The sequence below is a fragment of the Lissotriton helveticus genome, chromosome 5_1 (genome assembly GCF_964261635.1).
Source record: "Lissotriton helveticus chromosome 5_1, aLisHel1.1, whole genome shotgun sequence".
NCBI classification, from domain to species: domain Eukaryota; kingdom Metazoa; phylum Chordata; class Amphibia; order Caudata; family Salamandridae; genus Lissotriton; species Lissotriton helveticus.
The window spans coordinates 1,285,491,905-1,285,518,333 of NC_136065.1; positions in this window are offsets into that span (position 1 = coordinate 1,285,491,905).

Consider the following 26,429-nt stretch of genomic DNA (forward strand, 5'->3'; position numbering starts at 1 on the left):
GTGGTGGAAAGTTCTGGAATCTGTGTGGTTCAAAAAATTTCCTCCCACCCAGCGTTCCCCCAGGTCCCCCGATAAAAATGGTACCTCACTTGTGTGGGTGGCTCAAAGGCCCGCGAAAGGCAAGGGCCCCAAACCTAAGGAGGTGACATCAAAATAACCAATCACTAACCAACCTGGTTTTGCAAGGGGGTTTCCATGAGTTTTTGGCCCGGGGCTCGGCGGCCATCTAGGGAAACCTACCTAACCCACACATTTCTGGAAAGTAGACACCCAGGGGAGTCCAGCAAGGTATGGCATGCGTGGGCCCCCCAACGTTTTCCTACCCAGAATTCTCTGCAAACCTTAAAATTAGGGTAAAAAAACACTTTTTGATACATTGTTGCGTGGAATCTCCGTGCCGGCACAAATGTCCTACAGGCCAGTGTTCCCCTTGTTCTCCCGAGTAAAATGATACCTCACTTGTGTGGGTGCCCCAAAGCAGAACAGGCTAAAAATGAATTATTAAAAATTGTAAGGTTTGGGTTTGACAAATAAAGCACGTCACCTTAGTCACAGGCCTTTGGCCCACCCACACAAATGAGGTATCATTTTACTCGGGAGAACAAGGGGAACGCTGGGCAGTAGGACATTTGTGCCGGCACGGAGATCCCACGCAAAAATGTATGAAAAAGTGGGGTTTTTTACATTATTTTAAGGTTTGCAGGGAATTCTGGGTAGGGAAACCTTGGGGGACCCACGCATGCCATACCTTGCTGGACTCCCCCGGGTGTCTACTTTCCATAAAGGTGTGGGTTAGGTAGGTTTCCCTAGATGGCCGCCGAGCCCCGGGCCAAAAACTCATGGAAACCCCCTTGCAAAACCAGGTTGGTTAGTGATTGGTTATTTTGATGTCGCCTCCTTAGGTTTGGGGCCCTTGCCTGTCGCGGTTCCTTGAACCACCCACGCAAGTGAGGTACCATATTCATCGGGAGACCTGGGGGAACGGTGGGAGGGAGGAAATTTGGGTGAGCTCAGTGATGCCACGCATTCCAACACAAACATTGATGAAAAAATTGATTTTTTTAACTAATATTGAGGTTTGCAGGGGATTCTGGGTAAAGGAACGTTAGAGGATCCACACAAGCCATAGCTCCTTCAAAGCCTCTAGGTGTCTACAATTAAAAAATGTATGGTTTTGGTAGGTTTCCCTAGTAGCCCATCAATTCCAGAAACATACACACATACTGGTTGGATTTGGCACGAGGGCAAGTGATGGTTCAGTATATAAAAGAACATTAACAAGAGATTTCACAAAAATGAAATGCACTGTCAATTACCTGGACAAAGAAACTGAACCAATGACTTGCAGCTCGTGAGCTTTAAAGCCAGCGTCAAGGCACCAACCGCTTTACAGGCCATTCACACTCCTTTCATACCTGAAACAAAGAAAAACAATCACACCACCAGGCACAAAAGGAACACATCACAACATTTAAAAAAAAAAACCCGGAGCACCCTAAATGAAAAATATAAAAATAAAAATAAACACAGCAAACAAGTCCTCAAACACACACACTGGTTGGATTTAGCACGAGGGTGAGTGAAGGTTCAGCATATACAATTCTATTAGCAAACGATTTCACAAATAATGAAATGCACTGCTAATAATTGAAAGGACGAGAAACTGAACCATTGACTCACAGCTCGTGAGCTGTAAAGCCACGACAAGGCACCAACCTCTTTACAGGCCATTCATACACCTTTCATACATGTGACACATACAAAACATTCACACCGCCAGCCGCAGGCCCATCACATCAAAACACTCACACCAACAGACAGCGCCATTCAAGGGCCCATCACATTCACACGCCCACATTCCAGACACAGCAAATACGCAAATTGATGGACTGGGTGGAGTGGCACTCAGCTAGCACTGTGTGTAGTGACCATCAGAAAGTAAATACTCAGACACCGCCAGCCAAGCGCAAGTCCACCAACACCACCAACCAAGCACTTGTCCACACGCACCGCCAGCCAAGCACCTAACCTTGCACACAACCACCAAAGCACCATCCATTCACACCGCCAGCCAAGCACCAATCCTTGCACAAAACCAGCAAAGCACCATCCACTCACACCGCCAGCCAAGCAACAATCCTTGCACACAACCAGCAAAGCACCATCCACTCACACCGCCAGCCAAGCACCTAACCATGCACTCCGCCAGCCAAGCAAAAATCCACGCACCCCCCCAGCACAACTCCAATCCATGCACTATGCCAGCCAAGCACCAGACCACGCACACCACCAGCCAAGCGCCATCCACTCACACCACCAGCCAAGCACCTAACCATGCACTCCGCCAGCCAAGCAAAAATCCACTCACCCCCCCAGCACAACTCCAATCCATGCCCTATGCCAGCCAAGCACCAGACCACGCACACCACCAGCCAAGCGCCAGTCCACACACACCAACAATCCAAGCACAATCCTGCACACACCACCATCGAAATTAGAATTTTTTAAAGAAATACCACAAATCAAATGAAGAAACCTACAAATCTGCTAACACAAATTCAAAAACTAAATGCTTTGCACTAATGCAAACCTTAAAGCAGACTAAAAAATATTACAGAATACAGACCAGACAGTACACTTACAAGCTCAATGAAACTCCCAAAACTTCTTTTGTGTGTGGTACGATTTAAAACAAGCTGGCACACACAATCCAGGATTTGAAGGACAGTCAGGGCAGTACATACGAGACTCCCTCCGCACTTCTCTTAGCCAACAGACTCTACATCTTTTAGTGGGATGGTCTTTTGCAGTTGTGGGAGGAATGTATTCTGGAAAGTGGCGATCTTTCAGTCTAGCCACTTGCTCCACCACTCCAAATCTTGGCACACTTGCCTGTTCCACTAGTACAAGGCTGCCTATTATAGTCTCCTGAAACTTAACAAAAGGCATCTTTGACTCAGGACAAGATTTCTGGAACACAACAAAAGCATTAAAGGATGCCAAGTGGAAAAGATGGATAGCCAACTTCTTGTACCAAACGTAAGCCTTTCGAAGAGCAGCATAAGGTTCCAACCTCTGATCTACTCTGTCAACACCACCCATGTACTTATTGTACTGTAAAATGCACACAGGTTTACGCACTTCAGCACTCTCACCCCGAACAGGCAGAGCTTCAGTGCTTTCGTCATGGATAGTAGTCAGCATGTACACATCTCTCCTGTCTGAAAACTTCACAGCTAGAAGCTTCCCACATCGCAATGCAGTAGACTGTCCCCGCACAAGCCTTTTGCAAACAAGTTCTATTGGGAAACCTTTCCGGTTACTGCGCATTGTGCCACAAGCAACAGTGCCCACTTTGGCCAATTCCTTGAACAAACGCACACTAGTGTAGAAGTTATCTACATATAAATGGTGGCCTTTGTTAAATAATCGTCTACCTAGTTCCCACACAATTTTCTCAGTCACTCCAAAAGTGGACGGACAAGCAGAAGTGTTAATGCTGGAATCCTTACCGGTGTACACCCTGAAATTATAAACATATCCAGTATCACTGTCACACAGCATATACAGTTTGATTCCATAGCGTGCCCTCTTACTAGGAATGTATTGCCTAAAAAACAAGCGGCCCTTGAACAATACCAAAGACTCGTCCACAGCTATTTCTTTTCCAGGAGCAAAGATCTCAGGAAAATGATCAACAAAGTGATCGAGGACAGGCCGAATCTTAAAAAGACGGTCACAATCAGGGTGATCGCGTGGCAACGCTAAATCATTATCAAAAAATGCATCATGCGAAGAAGAAGCATATATCGATCACGAGTCATAACTGCTGGAAATATAGATGTTGCCATCAAGGGACTAGTGGACCAATAAGAAGACATTGATGGCTTCCTTAGCAAGCCCATCAAAAAAGTTAATCCCAAAAACGTCTTCATCTCTTCAACATATGTGGGAGACCAATGGGTAGCTCTAGAATGGGGCTAAAGGCTGGCACTGTGGTCCCTCAAATACTGCTCTGCATACAAATTAGTTTGCTCCACAATCTCTTGCAAAAACTCATCGTCAAAAAACAACTGAAAAAATTGAATTGGCAAAAAATTGTCAGTATTCACTCTACACCCTGGAACACCAGTGAAGTCTGGCAATTCCGGCTGCACCATGCCAGGGGCAACCCAGACGTCATCACTAACATCGGGAGAAGAAGCCACCCTAGCCTGCAGCCCAGATGCCTCTTGCTGCACTACATCAACGGGAACACTAGCATCCCCAGATGCCTCTTACATCACTACACCAACAGGAATACTAGCATCCCCAGATACATTTTGCATCTCTACACCAACAGGAGAACTCACATCCCCAGCTGCCTCTTGCATCTCAACATCAACAGAAGAACTTGCATCCCCAGATGCCACTTGCTGCTCAACAACAACAGAAAGACTAGCAGCACCAGATGCCTCATGCTGCTCTACAACAGGAAGACTAGCAGCACCAGATAACCCTTGGCGCACCACTGCAATGTGAAACCTTTTGGGCGCAGCCTTTACCACACTTGCCTCTTCCCGACGAGAAAAAAAGGGAAACCTTGAGGACCTAGGCTGCCGCTCAGATGGCTCTTGCCTCTCTACCGGCACATCAATGTCCCTCTCTACCACAGGCACTTCATCAGCACTAGAAGAAGAATCATCATCCGATGATACCATGCGAAGAGAAAACTCACTGCCTGAATCTTCTGCACCTACCTCATGCTCCGAATCGGAGTCAGTGTCTGGACCATGGTCAGAGGAAGACTCAAAAAGCAAACTAACAACCTGCTGAGCAGTCATCCTGCGAGCAGCCATTATCCTTACAAAGCAAGAAGACTACACACACAAGTGAACAACAACCTACACTGTGCAAAGTAAGAAGTAAACAAGGTTGAGTCTTCACACAAAGATCAATACACTCAAAAACAATTAAAATCTAACCAAATATAAGAACACTCACCAGCACCTACTCTGCTGAAACACAGTAAAAAGAGAGGAAATCCCACTAGAAAAAAAAAAAAGTATAGATTAGACAAAGTACACATCAAGCAGCAATACAAAAAAAAGTTAACAATCAAGAAACACAAAGCCACACAAACAGCAATAACTACATTTTTCATAAAAACACATTCATCTAGGGAAAGTAGTACAAACAACATTTACTTACCAAGCACATGCAACTACACAAGCTGCAAAACCAGCATTAACTGAACCACAACCTACACCAATACAAACAGCAAAAGCCTGGATCAAAAACAAAAAAGAAAAAAATAAATAATACTACATTTCACAAACAACATAACAAATGAATAAACAACACACAAATTTACCCCCAAAATCACATCCACACAGATGGGCCATCAAAAAGGGCAAAACGGACAAAAGTACGGGATGATTTGCCCACCGGGGGGGCAGAAAATCTAAATTTAAAATCCGACCCACCTGGAAGCGACCCTTGCCCAAGGGGTCACTTCCTACAATCTAAAATAAAATCCCTGGTGCTAGTGGGGGCATTTCCACCGCACAATCGCAATGCTGTGCGCGACCGTGAGGCAGAAATGCCCTGCAAAGAGACATCAGGAGAGAGGAAATTCACTTGCCTCTCCCCTGATGCCTCTTTGCAGCCCCAAACCCCCCCAAAAATCTCAAAATCAACCTAACACCTCCAGGCGCAGGAAGCAAATGGCTTCCCGACCGCCTGGGAATCCCTGAAGATGTTGGCGCGCGCTGTGCCCGCTGACGTCATCAGGGATTCTCATGGGGAGGGGGGCAGCAGAATTACTGTGGTTAACTGTGATGCTGGACAGAGGCACTTGCATCCTTGATTTTCACAAGCGCAATCCAAAAACAGTTCCTATGACCAGGAGCTTCTTTCTCCCCATCTGCTGCTCTCATCAGTCTCTGATCATTTATACACATAAGAGGCATGTGAACTCACACAGAAGACCCCCGTTTGGCCACGCCCACCAACTAGCGGTGTGCACCATCTTTCCCCCATTTACCCACTATGATGGACAGCTCACTCAAGGGACCCCTGCACACATCGGTGCGATGGCATAGTAACACACACATGGTCACTGAAGACAAAGCAGGTGTTCAAGTTGCAGCTCTAAATCAATAACACATTCATCAGCCCAAAAACACTAGTGAGCTTCCCACTATGATGGACAGCTCACTCAAGGGATCCCTGCGCACATCGCTGCGATGGCATAGTAACACACACATGGTCACTGAAGACAAAGCAGGTGTTCGAGTTGCAGCTCTAAATCAATAACACATTCATCAGCCCAAAAACACTAGTGAGCTTCCCACTATGATGGACAGCTCACTCAAGGGACCCCTGCGCACATCGCTGCGATGGCATAGTAACACACACATGGTCACTGAAGACAAAGCAGGTGTTCGAGTTGCAGCTCTAAATCAATAACACATTCATCAGCCCAAAAACACTAGTGAGATTCCCACTATGATGGACAGCTCACTCAAGGGACCCCTGCGCACATCGCTGCGATGGCATAGTAACACACACATGGTCACTGAAGATAAATCAGGTGTTCGAGTTGCAGCTCTAAATCAATAACACATTCATCAGCCCAAAAACACTAGTGAGCTTCCCACTATGATGGACAGCTCACTCAAGGGACCCCTGCGCACATCGCTGCGATGGCATAGTAACACACACATGGTCACTGAAGACAAAGCAGGTGTTCGAGTTGCAGCACAAATACAAAAAAACATTCATCAGCCCAAAAACACTAGTGAGCTTTGCCTAGGCAGGACAGGTGTGTTTTTTAGCCACTTCAAATAAACAGTAATGAAGGACAGAGGCACTTGCATCCTTGACTAAAACAAGCACTATAATTATAATTTCAAAATGACCCCCAAAAGCATTTTTTTTTTTTAAAACGGCCATTTATAACCATGAGAGGCACGAAAACACTTCACAGTAACTGTTCCCCCAAAAAGGGGAGCGACCCTTCCCCAAGGGGCTGCTCCCCGAACAAAGAAATGGAAAAATAACAACAAAAAAAATTAAATCCCTAGCATTCCTGCTGCACGATCGCACGATCGTGCAGCAGGAATGCTCTAAAGTTGCATCGAGGGAAAGGAAAAGCCTTTCCTTTCCCTCGATGCAAGTTTAAACTCGATCCCCCCGCCCCAGCCGCAAAACTAACCTCTTTGTACTCCGACGCGCAGGAAGCAAATGGCTTCCCTGCGCGTCGGAGGACAAAGGGAACCTCCAATGAGGCGCGCTGACGTCATTGATGACGCGGGCGGGGGGAGGCAGGGGAAGGTCTTCCCCTGCCATCCCCGCAGAAAACTTCTGGATCGGAGACCCTCGGGGGGAGCGCTGGCGCTTCCCCCGAGGGTGGGGCTCATGATGGGCTCGTCATCAGCTTGCGAGCGCCCTGCTCCATGACGAGCCCAGCTCGTCATCAGCCCCGAAGGGGTTAAATAGTCTATGCGACTAGCACAGTGCCCATTGTTGAAAGTATTTGCTCCATGCCTATTGGATGCGGATCTGCCATTCACTGCTCGTAGTCCCGTCTCTAGATAAATGCATTGATTTGAATTGCTACGTCAGATCATTTTTATATTGGTGACAATTCAAGCTTAGGAATCCCCCCTTGCTCATCAGCATCTGCAATAAAATCATAATGTTCAAGAGTGAGGGGCTCAAAGTCACATTGAGATCCCCGCAAACAGGATGTTTGAACCATGGGAGTGTAGATCTAGTAAGTCATCTAAAGCCGCTATAACGTCAGACTTCTTCCCATTTGAGCCCCTGGCGTAAACGTTATAAACGTTCACAACCCCTTGTTGGCCCCACTACAACCTGATTGCAATGATATCATTACTCTTTGTCTCATGGACCTCAAAATTAAAACTGCCAGCTTGGCGTACCCAGATTACCACTCCCCCTGAGGGTCGACCCTACCCCCAGTAATTAAAATAACCTACGAAGCGTAGGGGGTCTGATGCCCAGGTTTCTTGAAAACAACAGACATCAAACTGATCAATATATATGTGAACCAATCAGGAGAGACAGTCTTAATCTTGAATCCTGCTACATTCCAGGATAACATCGATGTCCCATGGGTAGCAGGTGAACTTGTAACATCAATAAGTACATCATTTGGGCCCGATTCTCCTACAGGTAAAGAGGGTGCTTCCCAAGAAGCAGAGGCCTCCCGTCATGGATGAAAACAAGGGAGTTGAGTACCGGCAATGGGTAATAGAGCGGTTTCCTTAATCATATGAGGAGCAAAAAGACGATCTAGTTTGTTCCGGGCATTACAGAGCAGTCAATCATTAGCCTCAAGAGGGGAAGAACGTCTTAACCTGGGCAGTGTATTTTCCAGTGTTTGGTGGCACGTACCGTCTGAATTGGACCGAGGATCCTTCTGGAGGACAAGTACGATATTCTAGGGATATAAGATTTTCCGCTACATCAACCTCATTCAGTGTAAGCTCAATACAATCTAGTAATTGGTTTTGTGAGGAAAGCCTAGAGGCCCTTGAGATATCTTTGCAAATTACAGACCGACAGTCTCTAACATGGTGTATCCAGTGTATGACCTTATTGGTCAAAGAATCATTATTTCTTTTCATGGCCCTTACTTGGGTCATATTTGGGTACATTAACCATGTAAATTTTGGGAGGCAAATTGATATATAAGACTGCGCAGGTAGTCGTACGTTATGATTTCGTGAAAAATGCTGTGGTCGGGGTGGTTCGGTGGATCTATTAACCGGTGGGTGTGCCAACTTTGGGAGAACACTACTGCAATTTGCCATATATTGGGCATGGCCAGGGGCTATTGGGTGCTTGATCCTGGAGGGTGCTGGAGCCACTATACGTGGCATGGCTGTGGGGGCTAGCTTGTTAAAAGATGCCAAGTTGGAAGCCTTACTTGCAGCGGGTATCTCATGCTCTGGTTAAACCACCTGACACGATGTAGAGTCAGTGGGCAGGGGGCAAGAGGGACAGGAGGGGTCCTTATTCAATAGCTGATTTACCAGGGAAGTAAGACCCTCAATTATGGTTCTCATATCCTTGACCTCTAGTCTGAGAGTATTAATGAGGCTAAGTGTTTCTTGGGGAAAATTGGTAGATCTACAATCTGGCTCTAGGATGCATGTCTATGGATGTTGTGTTTGATGAGGGGGGTGACACCTAGGCCCCGTTTCGGTATCCTCCTCCAGCAACTCCACCAGCGGTAGAAACCTATTAGTGCACGGGATGTCTGATCCTGTCAACTGTATGTCACGTCCAGATTACTTATTTGGGGATTGGCTATCACTTCCAGCCTCTAGGTTTCCCTCACCGCCTATGTCTGGGCCCCCTTTTTTGGATGGGTTACGAAACCTAGCTGGAATAGCTAGTTGGCGGGCCGTGGTAGGGTTGTTTAAATTAACTGATTGGGTAGAGTGCTGTGGGGAATTAGTATTTGCTACGTGGGTGGTTGTATCTGTCACTAATATGTCCTCGCACTCGCTAATGAGGGTGTCTATCCTACCCAGTACACCGTTTCTCCCTGCTTGTTGTTGTATCTTTTTAGCCTTTTCCCCTTTGCTATCCCTCCCCGCCCCTCCCCCTCCCCCTCTCCCACTGCCGTCCATAGTTTTCCTTTTCCCCAATCTATCTCTATAGTACAAATTAGGACTAAAGCAACCTGTCTTCACAATAGGCAATGAGCAGGCCTCTTGGCCCATTGGACAATTAGAACCCGCAGGCCACCCCTATGCCGGCCCCGCAAACCCCTCAGGAGAGAGAGCGTAATTATTTAAGATCAGAGAAAATGGTTTGGGCAATGCTGGGAGATATCCGGGTTAACAGGCCATACCTGCGGGGTTACCATAAAACACAGATGAACGCCTCGGAGGTCCGCACGCAGGTAGAGTAAGATGTGCTAGATATAAATAGATCTTTGAATGCGAGGCGTACAGAGAAGAACCTCTTGTAGTTGTGTTAATAAAATTCACCACTAGCGAGCACTGCACACTTACAAATACAGTGAAATGAACAACGTTGGTTGGTCAACTTACTCAACCTAGTCACAAGACTTCTTGAGTATGCTCCTTCAAGCTACTATCCCATTGGTGTATGAAATGAGTACACATAAAAAAGTTTTCCATTGTTTCAGGTACAATTAATGTTCCTATTCAAATACGAAAAATAAAAAAATGAATGGCTCAAATATGACGGATTGCTTCCAAAAAGTGGATATGCTAGTCAAGGGGTCTCAAGAACATGTTTCTCTGTAAACTGTGACAGTATTGCTTGTTCCAAGTTTTTACCAAAAGGGAATTTTCTTATACCTAACAAAATCAGTTCCACCAAATCAAACCTTTATTTATCAGCAATACTGGGTACCACGCATGTTGTGACCTGTTCTGAAGATAACTTCACATACATGTTTTGGTGTACATGGTCTGGGGAAACACAGCAGACAAGAGACCAAGGGGCATATTACCAACGATTAGCGATATTTAATGCTAACGAGGCTTAGCAACGAATTTTTTAACGCTAAGCATCGCCGGAAATTATCGCAGAGATAACTTGCTATTAGCAAGGTTTATCTCAGAAGTGATAAAAATCCTCACGCTAACTGCCAAATGAGAGATTATCACTGGAAAACCAACGATAATCTCTCGAAGTTTGGAGTTAGCTTGATGATAGGGGCTCACAAACTTAGCCATGATATCCACCTTCCATAGGATATCATGGCTAAGTCAGGAAAATACCAGGTGTAAAAAAAGCAGTGCTAAGCGCGGTTAGCACTGCTTTTTTTATCACTAACCGGGTTAGCGAAATCCTTGACAATAGGAGAAATGTCGCTTAACAACATTTCTCCTATTATTTTTCTCTGGAACGCCCCCTTTGCATCTCATTAGAGATGCAAGGGTAAGCGTAGAGAAAAAGGGTGCTAACATGCGAATTTGAGTGTTAGCACCCTGTTGCTGATAGGGAGATAATTTTATCTCCGCTTTCTTGGCTTTTAAAGCCAAAAAAGCGGAGATAAATCCCTTGATAATATGCCCCCAAGTTCTCCGGCCATGACCAGTTAAGTGACCCCCTCCTAGCCGAGCAGACACTGGAGAGCGAGAGGCAAGCACTGCTCAGCTTATGCACCAGCTGTGCTGCCGCTCCGCCTCAGCTTTCTCCCATTGGTAGCAGGGGAGCAAGTACAGCTAGCACAAAATAGGAGAACAATTAACATACTCATAGCCTTGAGTGGGGTCTGCGTCTAGCAGGACAAAGAGGAGCGTGGCCCCCAGGAGAGCAGCGGAAGCCTGCATTGTACTTGGTGTGTAGGAAGCTCTGCTGTAGCCTGTCTTCTTGCTCTACACACTCCAGTCTTCTCTTCAGCTGCTGTTGCCTCCATCCAGAGGCAGCATATCCCAGCCCTGATCCTGCACGGGCGGAAATTACATCAATCTCCAGCCCTTCTTATTTGCTGGTCCTACATATGTTAAATGACCAGAAAGCAAGCATTTCACTTTCGCTTTTCCTGTGGTGTCAATAAAAATGTGTTATAAAAAGAAAACAACAGATGCAGTTTTCCAGACATGAGCAACACGTGTGAGTTCTGCTACTGGGTACCGCACCCATTTGCTGCTGTTGTTGCGAGTCCCGAGGGTGACGCTTGCCAGTAAACTCCGCTCAGCTGGTGGTAGGTTGAGTTTTTTTTTTGCTGAACTCAGAGAGTGCGGTGTGATAACACTCTATGAATTCCACTGGCGGAGTGGAGTTTAATGCCCAGGCCTTTTTGACCTCGAAGTACCCCCATCTCATTGCCTCTCAAATGTTGTCTCCTTGTACTCAAACTTTGGTAGTACACCAACCCATTTTCAAGCCTTTGAGTGACCACAAACAAACAACCTTCTTATTTGCCCTCCATTTGCATTCTCTAAGTAACCCAGGTGCTTCTATCACCGTTCAGTCTCAAGTGGCCGGTTGGATGCACATTGCCCGGGTATCCGGGTACTAATCACTCTGTATAGCCCTTCTCAGCACACCCAAACTACACTTCTTTTCACTCCTCCATAATTTGTATTTCTCAAACCTAGATGACACAACATTTAGATATATAATAACTTGGAAGTCTCTCTTGCTGAATGACTGTTGAACATAGATTTAACTGAACTGTGTTATATTCATGTCTTCATTTCCTTTCACAACAGATTGATGTTGATGTGCTGCTTATCATCACCCTAATCAATAGTGTTGTTGTGTAGTTTTTTCCTTTGTCACACCTTTCCCGAATCCCCTTTCCCATCCATTCATCAAACCCCTAACCATCTTCCCCCCAGACTATCTGATTTATTGAGGTGACTTAGTTTCCACCATAAATGGATCCAACACTTGGTGGGGTTGATGTGGTGAAAGCGACACCAACTCACTGCAGGATCTTCTACTACCTAAGCAATAGCCCACACTAGACCCATTTACCTACCCACGCATAAAAGGAATTTGCATATAGAACATCATACGTCAACATCATTATTCAGGCCTTGTGTTGTGTAAACGCTTACTGTCCTTGAATCCATTCCTGACTATGAATTCACTTCTTCTGTTTTGAGGATTTCATAACTTTAGTTTTAATTATTAGCTCCCTATTGCTCAGAAGAAGTTACTATTGCTAGTTTTTGTTATAATATCAGGTGCTCTTTTCTTTAGTGTGTCATGGTGGTAGTATTCTAGTCTCAGTCTTTGTAAAACTATGCTATAAATATATAACCCATTAACTCTGTGTTTTCCGTTTAATTTAGTTGCCTGTGATGGCTAATCCTTTTGGCTAATTCTACATTTGGAGCTCATCTAGGTGGGAGTGGGACCTTGCTTGTTGTGATGCCTTCCATATTAGAATACTAGCCTGCTATTACTACCACCACCATTAATAAGGCACCTTGGGAAACCCTTCAGTGAGTTTTGGAAGATAGAGGTGGCAGCCATTGCTTCATCTATTCAGGTAGGAGAAATATGGAGTGATGTGACCAAGTTTAGTTAGTAAGTAACTAACTTCTATTGCAAATGTGATTTTCCTTCCTTGTTTATCTAGGTTGTTTTAGGCAATACAGGCAATAGCAGCATACCCTACCCCCTAATGGTCAATAATATAGTTACAGATGTGAGTATGACATGGGTATAAGTAACAATAACAAACTGGTATGTATACACTTTGATTAGCAAGCAGATCAAAAAACAGGGTGCTCGAAAATGCAGCAGTGCAAATTAAAAGTAAAACACAAAAAACCTACAATAAAGTAGAATAACTTTTCGCCTTACTTGTTTTTAACAATAAAAACCCACCCTCTCCACCAACAACAGGCCCAGCCCTCTCCCCAAACAAATCATCCCGTCCTCAACTAATGTCCAAACAAAAGTCAAAATCCAAAGTAACTCCCAAATCCCTTCCCAATTCCCCACCATCACCTCCTACAACAAAAGTTCCTCCCACCAAAACAAAAATTAAAAAAGGGCTAGAAGAGAATGTTCTCCATGTGGGTCCCAAGCTCCTCAAGCTTTCCTTCCATGTTTCATCTTGTGGTCCGGACGTGCCAGAAGCCACAGGACGTAGTGCTAAAAATAGCAGTCCAAGCTGGAGGTGGCGCAGTGGTGGTGGTTGGATGGCCTGCTACCAACTGCCGGAGGCACTGACGATGTTGTTGCCGGTAGGCTGGAGGTACTGGCGGTGTGCTGGAGGATCTGGGGCTTGGGACAGTGGCAGAGGCAGATCCCTCAGCCTCGTCCTCCTTTAGAGCTGCCAGCCATTGACTTTCCAGATGGATGGCCTCCAACCTCTCATGCTTCAGCCGGGCTGCTACCTTCTGATATGTAGATGGGCCAGTGAGAGTAGCTATATCAAGAAAGAAGAAAAAAGACAAATTGTAAGCAGTGCTTTGTGCAATCACTCATATAAGCTTATAGTGTTACGGTAGCAATACTTTGCTGGTGCCCTAATGTCATTGGAATTTGATGTGATTACTAGTCACGAGGCCATTTTTACCCACACATACCTCACATAAAAACACTTATTGCCTGAAAGGAATTAACGCAGAATAACAGCACACCAAATGAAAAAAGCTGTTATTTTTTTCTTTTAAAGGATTTCCTAGTAAAAAAAACTAAGCATGCACTTTGTGTGGAAAAATAAAATAAAATTACCTCTCATTAATAAATTACCTCTCATGAATACATTAAGGAGTACAGGTATTCTAGTGCTAAATTAATTAAGGCATGCTAGTTAGTGCTTTGGGTTCTTTGTTACTGTCTGCCATGAGCAGCTGGGACAGCTGTGATGGACAATTATTTAATTCCAATGGTCCAGCTCTTCTCCAAATGCCTTTTAATTCTACCCTCACTCCAAACATCATGTATAAAATGTGGATATCCTGCCTGCTGGAATAAATGATGCACTGCAGTACAGGGAAAGGAAAGGGATATATAGATTGCATTTGGGACGTTCGTCACAAAACATCCCATCCACAACACTCTAATTCAGGTATTTAGTCCTATTTTACTCCTTGTCCTCACCCTCCACCACAACGTTTTTCTAACAAATACATTCTCTTGGCAGTAAGGAAAAGAAACGTAACTTACTCTCAATTGCAGGGTAAGTGAGGTGGATTAGGTAAGGTAGGTAGAGGTTTTGCTATAGAATAGTAGGGTTTCACTGATCATCATCATGTGCTTAAGCTTTGGCTTATTCAGTCACTGTAGTGGATGAATTTTGAAAGGGAAACAATTGAGCATACGTAAATCTGTATGGTAGCCATGAAATATATGAATCTCTCTGCAATAGAATTGTGGCAAGTGCCAAGAATGGAAAGGAATGAAGTACTAGAGGTGACTGAGTTGGCACTGGGAGGGTAGGGAAACACACCTGGTTTTCAGTTTGCAATGCATAAAAAACTTTTTTAATGCTGCATTACTGAAGCAGACAAACATTGCACAGTCAACACTGTAGTACCGAATTGAACCCAGCTGCAGTTAGGTCAAAGGTGGAGAAAGGCCATGGGCAGGGAGGTGATGAATAATGATGGGTAGCATCAATATCTGCTTGCTTAACAAATACAGTGAGTCACTGGAGTAGACGGAAAGTTAAAATACCCCCCACTTTGAACCAAAGGTTTGATAGAACCAAGCAAACAGAGTTGGTGAGCACGCCCCTCTCCAGAAAAAGTTCCCTTCTTTCTTCATCCAAGCAATTATGAATTCATCCTTTCATTGTTCTATTCACCCTTTGATATCCACCGTTTAAGCTTTACATTGTCTAGTCCAGACTTTCACCGTTCCAATCCATCCATCTATGTATCCATCCATTCATCCATCCATATATCCATCCATTCATCCACCTATCCACCCTTTCAACCATCCTTTCATCCATCCATCCATTTACTCACTCCATGCATCCTTTCACTCACATACGATTTCACCCATCCTTTCTTTTAACCTTCCATCCTTCCTTCCCTTTTCCATCAACCCATCATGTTTAGCATTCACTATGAGCTTTTATCTGCTGAGTTGCAGATAGAAGAGGCCATATAACTCAGTACCCGCTGTATCTGCTAAAGTGGGGAGTTTACGACGCCCTTGCAGTGAGTATAATAGTGATCTTCAAAAAGGAAGCAATGTTACTTACCACCGCCTGTCCCTGCTGCCGCTGGGACTCCTCTTCCAACCGCCGCTCTACCGTTGCACTGGCACTTGCGCCCGACACTGGTGGTCTGTGTGGCTAGAAATTTATTTACATATTTTTAGATGCTAGATAGGCCACCCCATTATATTTTTTTGTAACAAAATACTACAGATGCAATACATCTTTGCAGTTCAGTTATCAGTATCTTCTAAAACAAACTATCACTTTGGGCATTTTGTTGCTTGACAATGTTAGAAAAGCCAGGTAGCCAAACCAACCACAAACATTTTGTAATGGAAGGGCAGAACTACGATGACTCTGAGTCATTGAAGCGCAACAAATGGGAGAAATTATTGGTCAATGAAGGGCATATGGTCTTGGTTAGCAAATGCAATAGAACTGTCCTCATACTACTTTTCAGCATGGCTGCACTGTCATTGAAAATGCCGGTATACTACTGCATAAATAAATGATGATAATACATACAACACAACATTGATGGGGTCCACCATGACCATGGCGACTCTTTTGTTTTTACTGTTGGAGCATGAGCTGGAAAAAAAGCCTTCTCAACAAACATGCATAGAATAGCTAGTGGGAGAGGTGTGGCGCCGCGGCCAGGGCGACTGACGCTGGAATCTGGGGACCACGGTTCGATCCCCGGCTCCGGCGGCAGGTTAGCCCAGCACCATGTGACTCTGGGCAATAGCTCGCTTAATCTTCCCGACGGCCCCCCAGCGCCTTGAGACCCTTACGGGTGACTGTGCGCTTTACAAATGTGGACTTTACTTTACTTTAGCTTACTTGGGCATGCAATCTTCACAGTAGACAGTGCCAGTCCACAAGATATATAAGGGAAGAGGGAAAAATAACTTGGATAATGAAGGGATAACAAGAATTTAACAAACATTGGATAGAACGATCAGGAGTTGAAAAAAGGATACAGGCATAGGAAAAAAGAAATAGAACATTATTCTAAATGGGTAGAGGTAAACTTTTGTATGGTATATGAACACACTATTTAAGCATCATAAAAATGTTGAAGCACACTGCACAAAAGGCACTCCAAATGCTGTGATCCAATGTTTCACAACATAGTTGTGCCTGAATGGTATTTAGACATACTGGCATGCTATAACACGTCCATACATACATTGCAAAAGATTTACCAATTGTCATTCCACTTTTGCCCATTGTGTAAAATGACACCACAGCCCGTGGTAATGGTGGCCTCTTTCTCCTGTTGGGGTGACACCTAAAACATGCAGCACATCCAGCAACTCTCTCTGCAGCCTCAGGAGCATTGGATCTATTTTCCTTGCGACTGACATTTTCCAGGTCTGTAGCAGCCACTTGTCACAAAGGCTCAGTCCCTTTGAAAGGCACACACACAATCTAAAACAATGCTGTAACAGCCAAGAGACCATGCTCTTTGCAATAACCAGCCAGCAATGTATTTGACGAGGAACATTTCCGATCTTCTCTCAACTGGCTAACATGCTATTAAAGTGGCAACATATCTGCACATATGCAGATTCTAAGGAAAAAGAGATTGAAATGTGAGAAAATGAATTCCTGTTTCAAAATAAAACATTCAACGGTGAAAGGATGAAAATGCATCTTTTGACTAGACACACCCAGGCAAGCAATGTTGTATTTTCAGAGATTCTGCAAAGTTCAAAAATGACATTTCAAATCTAGTTTCACCTCAGTATAGCCTATCTTTGGTAAAAATATGCAAAACCTAATTAAAACAAGCCGTGGCAGGAATAGGTAAGCGCAGTTGGGGGGAGGGGAGAGTCAACAGACGACGGAATAGGTATTATTTATTTACTTAATTATACCTATACCGTGGTCTGTCGACTTTCCCCCATTCCCACCCTGCCCCCACTCTGCGCCACCGTGCTTACCTGTGCCGTCCACTGCTGATTAAAACATGTTTTAAATGAATATAGGGTATCAAGCTTGAATCATACACTGACATTTATGTAAATGTTCAATTCAATGATTTTACGTATTATTAAGTTAAATTGAGTTAGCGGTAAGTTATAAAAGACCTCTCTGCAGGCTAGTTTGTTGTCGTTGTAGCAGATACCCAGACACTAAGCACCATGACAAAAGCGCATTGAGCCCAATTCACAGAACTAACTTAAGACAAAATCCTAAACTTACTACCATTCTGGTATTCACAGAAGGCACTTACTCATTTTGGTATTCACAGAAGGCACTTACTCATTTTGGTATTCACAGAAGGCACTTGCTCATTTCGGTATTCACAGAAGTTAAGAGTCCTAACTTTAGGACTCCTAAATGCCTTCTGTGAATACCGAAAGTCTTAAAATTAGGATTTTTCGCAGTTTACTAGTAGTAAAGAAAGAACTCTTAACTTTAGGACTCCTAAATGCCTTCTGTGAACACCAAAAGTCTTCAGATTAGGATTTTTCTCAGTTTAGGAGTCGTAAAGTTAGGACCGTGGTTGGTTCCATCAGCACTCTTTCCTGGGGACCTGCAATTATTTTTCCTCACCAGACATTGTCTGAGAGGAGGAGAAGGAAAAACACACCAAGGAAAAGAAGGAGGAAGAAAAAGAAGGAAAAATCGTCACAGAGGGAGAAAGCAGGGACCCACTAGAGTGAGATAAAGAGGCAGCAGTGTCTGGTAGTGGATTACAGAGGCCTGAGGAGGATTCAAGACTGTTCAGCCTTTGTATTTCTCACGCTGAAATTGAGCAGTACTGGTCAAGGGTTTATGGGAGGAGTTGAAGGCATTAATTTTTTTACGAATTAGGCACTGAGTCCAGACCACAGAATGAACCTCGACACCTCCATGGACTGCACCATTGATTGAAAGTCTTGTTCAGAAATGTAGGACGTTATCCCTCTCAGAAGTTAAGGCATTCTGGGCCGTTACATTTATCAGTATGGAGGTAAGACTTGTTGAAGTTGGACTTGGTCCGTCATTGATCAAGAGCTTGTATTTTAAGGTGGTGAGTGAGTCTGGCCACGATTCGAAAGGGGGATACAGAGAGGAAGTGGGTGTGGATATGAACAGAGACAGAGGGATAAGATTCAGATGGTGTTGAGTCATTCATGTGTGAATTGTGCTCAGGGTTAGTGAGCGATATGTGATGTCAGCAGGAGAAGAAACATTCAGGAACAACTTTGTATTGTTAAATTGTTGGAGGGACAAGCACTCAGGCACAGATTAATTTGCCCAGAGGTTCATGGTAAAGGCTGAAGAGTTGAGTGCCATGAATATAGCCGTGAGGAACCTCTTGCATAATGGGGACTGGGGAGTAGAGCGAGTCAATCATTTTAACCTGTAGAAAGCATCAGATAGGAAGAGATCCAGGCGAGGGTACTACCCCATAGCCATTTATTCCGTCAGAGTTTCAAAGAGGACCCCACGATTAAAGGTGTTGAAGCCCACACAGACCTAAAGGATGAGTAGGTAGGAGTTTTCCACAGGGAGGCGTCCACAGACTGGAGCTGGCATATCAGTGCTGCAGCCTGGTTGATACCCTGCATGAAAATCCTGAATGTGCACCTCTTTAAGAACGCACCTCTTTGTAGAACACTACATCATAATGCATCAACAGTCCACACATCGGCTACATCTCCATTCGCACGTACACTGTATGTTTGCCTTTGACCCTGTACAGTGCTCTGCTGTTTTTTTGTCTAGGTGTATGTAACAGAAATACCACAACCATCCATCCATGCATATAATAGGTTGTTTTCAAGATCCTTTCTAGGAAAGGATGACATAACACAGGACAAAAACTGTAGCTTGCTACAGGAAACCTGCTTTAAACCGTTCCTCAACCATATTTGGTTCCCATTTTGTTAATCCTGTCCGTCTTTGGCCCTTAGGACTTGGATAACTATTATTAGTAGGCCTAGGTACAATGTGCATCACCACTTCTTACATTTCTGACTCTTTCTTCAGTTTCCTGCCGCTAAAGCGGCGATAATTTTATTGCAGTTCTTGATATTATGCCCCTTGATGTGTTTGTCTTTTGCATACGCAAATTGAGTTTACTGCATTAAAGCCTGTCCTATATATAGGCTTCGCCAATGGTGAGGGGAGAGAGTAGCAAAAAAGTATTGCTTTAATGCTCAGAATGCAGAGTGAGGGTACGGAATGAAATGAGAAAAAGAGTGTGCTGTACTTTTCAGATATAAAATAGTCCCATGTGTATTCTAATGGAATCGCTGCCTGGAAGACGCAATGTTACACTGAATAGGGGCCGGGTGAAAGACATACATCTTTAGATGGAGGCAAAGCTCACTCTATGTGTATTTTAAAGAACTGGTAACAATATGACTCGCAGACAACTGCGCTGTAAAGCCAGAAATAATGATGCACAGCCGAGAACACCGTTCTACATTTGATCATTTATATGATGTCCAGCTATTAATATTAATAGAAGGTGCTCAAATAGTAGAAGCATTGCCATTAGTGCTACTTCCTGCAAAAAAACTCAAATGCAGTATGGGGAGAGGAAACATTTTCAACAAAGCAGGTTAAAGGCTTTTCACGAGGTGCTGGAGCAGTGTACAATGTAAACAATAAAGCCGTGCAGTTGGAAAAAATGAGTCACATTTTATATGTTATGACCCTACAAAGACAGCATTTTACTGGCGGAATTAACTAGGGTGTTTCCTCCTTATCTGGCCTCTGCACATTGCCTTTCAAAATATTTACCTTTGAAGCTCTAATTCAAGAGAAGGGGTGTGTTTCTGCAATGGTATAGGAAACAACAGATTTTTAGGTCTCGGCCTAGAGTTACACTGCGCAGCAGTGTTCGCGCAGCCGTTCTGTTAAGTCAGTAACCAGATTAGTCCAACCAGCAGTAGTTATGGCAACTTGATGTCAGTGGTTTCATTTGTTAATATACAATATGAGGAGATGCGACACACAATATCAATCAAATTCAATAATAGATGACATAACAGAAAGCGTTCATATAATTATCATCGAGGACAAAAGTCATGCGGACCACCTCAATATTTTGTAACCAACGCACATCTTTATGATTTGGTAGAAAATAATTTTAACCCTATTATAATAGAACAATACAAATATTAACACTTGTGGAGTTAGTACTCTCCAAATTCAAATCAATGTTCTCTATGACCTATTTTTGGTGATTCCAACAGTTCCATATAGTTTTGGTGGCCGTTCTTGAAGGAAAGTGCCCCTTTTTGCATGGTTGTCCCCCTCCCACTTTTTACCTAATGTTGATGTACTGTGACTGAGTGTGCCCTAGGTTCCTGCCAATCAGGTGCCCAGGGCCTATGTTCTTTGCTTAAACTGTACTGTTGCATAACCCAATTGGCAACTCTTTGGCCACATGTAACTCCCTTGTAAAATGCACCACAGGTACCAAGGGCACTGTGACCAGGGAAGGCCTCTACGGGCCACAGCACTTATTGTGCCACCCTTAGAGGTCCTGTACCTTTACACAAACACATTGCCATTGCAGGCTGCATGTTTTGGTGGAGAATAAAGTGAAGAGTCGACATGGCACACAGATGGCACACATCCCTTTGTGCCTTGCCTGCCTTCCACTGCCCTGGCAAAGGTAAGCCATCCCTCCAGCTGGGTGCACTATACCAGTGCTGAGGGTACGGGTGCATGAGCCCTGCACCCCTACAATGTCTATCAATTCTTAGACATTGTAAGTGCAGTAATGCCATAGAGAGTATATGGTATGGGAGTTTATCATTATGAACTCCACAGCACCATAATGGCTTTACTGAAAACTAGTAAGTTTGATATCAAACTTATCAGCACATTAAACCCGCAATGATGCCAGTGTGGGATTTAATGGAAAATGCAGTCATAGGGCATCTTACAGATGCCTCCTGAAAAACGACCTAACTCTAGAGTCCTGGCTGAGTGGCTGCTCGCCAGCTGCCACCACCAGACATGTTTCTGGACCCCTGGGTCAAGAGCCTGCCGCTCTCGGGGTCTTGAAACAAAGCACATCCTGGGACGAGGTGCCAAGGCTCCTCCCCCAGGGTGGGCAGAGCCCACGAAGGGCAAGCTTCAAAGGCTTGCCGCCTTTGTGAGATACCCCAGCCATTTTCTGCTCCCAGCAACTGGCCCCCACTGGTTCTGACCCCCACTTTGGGTGGGAGAATCAGTGAGAAAACCAGAGTTAGGAGGAGAGGTGTGCCCACCTTTGCCAACCCCCCTCGGGTGCATATCTTGCAGATGGGGGGACCTAGCCAACCAGTATGGGGCTTATACCCCCTTCTCACTGTAGAGTGGCATAATACCCACCCCAAGGAAGGGACCCATTGGTCCCGACCCGTACCTACCTGTAACACCCCTAAATTTAGTATTTAGAGGCAACACTGAACCTTGCCTCCTCAGACCAGGGCCGACAAGAAGAAACAAGAAGAAGAAGGTGTGAACAGCCATGCTGAGAGAAGAAGAGGAAGACAGCCTTTCACTTGGCCCCAGCCCTACCGGCCTGTCTCGACCTCAGACTTCTTCAGCAGATCGTCGGTGTGTCCTGCAGCCAGCAGCCCTCAAAAGCCCGGAGGACCTGCACTACCTTCACAACCGAACAGACTCTGCTTTCCGTGAGCACCGGACTTGCTCAAAACCCAACCGGCTACGACCCTGGTCGATTCCGTGAGTCTCCACCACTCCGCTCCTGGCGTCCCGAGGTGCAGCCTGACTGACCCAATGTCCTAAGGGGGTCCCCTGGCAATCCTAGCCTGTGAACCTCTATTAGCTCCTAAATCAAATTTGCAGCCAACAACTGGAAAGTCTGCTCAACCACAAACGAAGGCAACACCCTGCCCGACTCTGTAACCGAAGCGGTTCAGAAGAACCAACAGCGACCTTCCGACCGTCTCCATCTCCGAATGCTTGTGGTCACAAGACGACGACTCCCAAAGCTCCCATTTGCCTCTGCACCACTCCACACCACACCACACCAGACTGCGTCACTGCACTCAACTCTGCACCACTCAACTATACGCCACTTCAATCAATGACTCCATACTCTACACCACTCTACTCTATGCCAGTGCACTATTCCACGCACTATTCTACTATGCACCACAGTACTCTTTACCACTGCACTCTATGCCAATCCACTCTAATCTACTCTGCACCACTCCACTCTATAACACTCTACTCTATGCTAGTCCTCTCTCCACCACTTCACTCTACTCCGAAACAGTCTACTCTATGCCACAGCACTCTACACCACTATATTCCACTCTATGCCCTTCCACTCTATGCTACTCCACTCTACACCACTCCAATCTACCCTACGCCACTCTACGTTATGCCACGGCACTCTAGGCCAATGCACTCTAACCACTTCACTGAAAAACAATACATTCTATACCACTGCACGTTACGCCAATCTACTCTGTACCACTGCACTTGCGGGCCACTATACTCTACACTGCAACACTCTACTCTATGGCACTGCGCTCCACGCCAATCTACTCTACACCATGGGACTCTATGTCTCTTTACTCTGCACCACTCTATGCTAATGCACTCTTCACTAATGTACTCTACACCACTCTGCCCCTCAACTCTAAGTCACTTTACTTTGTGCCACTCTACTCTTCACCACTCTAGACTGTGCTGCTGCACTCTATGCCACTGCACTCTACTCTCCACCACTCTACTCTACGCCACTCTACTGCAATCTTAGCCAATGCACTCTATGCCACCACACTCAACGCCAATCCACTCTATGCCACTCTGATCTACTGTGCACCACTGCACTCTATGACACTGCACTCAGCACCACTTCACTCTACACCTCTCTGCTCTACTCTGCGCCACTCTACTTTATGCCAGTGCACTCTACCCCACTCTACTATGCACCCTTTCTCTCTTTGCCACTATACTGCTGTGCTCTGCACCACTGTAGTGTGCACCACTACACTCTATGCCACTGCACCCTGACACTACACTCTATGACACTCTACTCTGCAAGACTGCACTCTCTGCAACTGAACTTGAAGCCACCCTACTCTACACCATTGCACTTTATGCCACTGCAATGTACACCACTGCACTCCATGCTACTGCCCTTTAGGACACTGCACTATACTCTGCATCACTCAACTCTCCCCACTCTACTGCACCCTACGCCAATGCACTCTACACCACTACACTCCACAGCACTCTACTCTGCACCCTCCACTCTACGCCACTCTAATCTATTCTTCACTCCTGCACTTCATGGCACTGTGTTCTAAACCACTCTACTCTATGCCACTGCACTCTATGCCCCTCTACGCCTCTGCACTCCACTCTACACTATTTGACTCTACTCTAAAACAATCTACACTACACCACTGCACTCTATGCCACTCTACTCCACTCCGGTCCACTCAACACCATTGCACTCAACGCCACTGCAATCTACTTTGTACCACTCTACTCTAAATAGCTGCACCCCACGCCAATCTACACTATGCCACTTTACTCAGAACCAAAACATTCTATGCCAATCTCCTCTGCACCACTGTACGTTACACCACTTCACTCTGTGACACCCCCACTCCATGATACTCCACTCTATGATGCTCTACTCAATTAACCTTTAGTCCACTCTATGACTACTCCACTCTATGCGACTCCACAGCACAACACTCCACTCTATGCGACTCTGCAACTCTACTCCACTCTATGATGCTCTGCACAACTCCCTCTACTTCATTCCATGGCACTATACTCCACTCTATTCCACTCCTCTACTCTACGACGCTCTGTGCAACACCCTCTAGACCACTCCACTCTGCTTTACACCACTCTACAACATTCTATGCCACTCCACTCTACAACACTCTAATCCACTCTACACCACTCAACTCTACTGCTTTCCACTCTACAACATTCTACTCCCACCACAACACCATACACCACTCCACTCTATACCACTCTATGACACTGCACTTCACACCACTCCATAACATAGCTTAGCTGCATGTGGATTAGGTCAATTGGTCAATGGCCCTACACATCTGGCCGGCCATACGTTGGATGGTATCTTTTCAAATGATGCTAGACTTATGACGGGCACTCCCATTCCTCTCTCTTGGTCCAACCATCTGGCAGTCCCCTTCCACTTTAAAGTCAATCCCACTCTATCTAATAAACCTAAGAGTAGCGTATGGGCAACCAGAAGGATGACATTCTGTCACCTTTCCTGAATGTCCTCAGTTGCCCTCCCCTGGGTGATCCCAATAGGGCTGCCTCTGACCTCTCAAATGCCCTAGCCAGTGCCATAGACTCTCTGGCTCCGGCAAAACGTTACTACTCAGCCCGCAAGAGCCCTTCTCAACCCTGGTTCTCTGACCGTTTAAGATCAATGCGTCAGAAATGCAGGCAACAAGAGAGGTCCTGGACGGCTCATCCTGATCTACGGGGGAAAGCCTTGCATAAATCTCTGCTCAGAGATTATAAGAAGGCGATTATTGAGGAAAAAAGGTGTCACTTCACTAACCTTACAACTTCTCTTAAATCCCCTAGAGATCTTTTCAACATAATCGACTCTCTTTCGACACCTAGATCAGCCGACCCTACCATCGAAACTCAGGAACTTTGTAACAACATAGGGAGTTTCTTTCACTCTAAGATTGCTGATATTTATAGCGCTCTTGAAATCAGCAATCAAGAGCTTAATGCCAAGGCAGTAGGATCTTCCTTTAAAACCCCCTATATTGCTGAGAAGGTCGATGCCCCGCCTAAACCGCAGCTCACAGGTTTCCCCCTCTTGTCCTTGGAAGATCCCAATCTCCTTCTCGATGCCACTAAGTCTTGTTCGCCCCTTGACCCATGCCCTTTAAGAACTTTGAAGTTCTGCAGAGGGTCTGTTCTTCTCCCTCTATTAGAGGTTATGAACTTAGCGATTCGAGAGGGGACCTTTCCCTCCTCCTGGAAGACTGCCGTTGTTAGACCTTTGCTTAAAAAACCCTCCCTGGATCCAGGAATATTGAAACATTTTCGCCCTATCTCCCTACTTCCGGCCCCAGCCAAGATCCTGGAGTTCCACATAAATCGTAACCTGTCTGCTTTCATTGAAAGTTCCAACTTGTTAGACATCTCCAAGCATGGGTTTCGATCAGCTCACAGCACTGAGTCTGCTCTAACGGTCGTGATTAATAAAATCCGATCTGAGGTAGACAGGGGACACTCCTCGCTGCTAGTGTTATTAGATCTCACAGCAGCGTTTGACACCTTGTCCCCGTCAATACTGATCTCCAGGCTCAAGGATATCGGAGTAGGGGATTCTGCCCTTAGTCTACTCTCCTCCTTCCTCCATCATAGGGAGCAGAGAGTTAAAATGGGCAACTTCTCAGATTCTCAAGAAGTGCAATGTGGGGTTCCTCAGGGCTCTTCATTGAGTCCTTTATTATTTAACATCTATGTTACCCCACTTGCCAAGGTGATAAGATCCTTTGGTCTAGATGTGCTATCGTATGCCGATGACACTCAGATCTTGGTATCTATCACTCAACCGGCTAGTGAGATTGCCCCCAAGTTTAGAGCCTGTATGGAAGCAGTCTCCCAATGGATGGTGCGTAATTTTTTTAAACTAAACGGCGAAAAGACCGAAATTATGGTCTTTGGAGGGAGCCAAGATCTTTGGTCAAAGGACTGGTGGCCACTGTCCCTGGGAGAATGCCCTCGCCCTACTCTTACTGCCAGGAACCTTGGTGTCCTAATTGACCCTGCCTTATCTTTTGACTCTCAGGTAAACAGGACG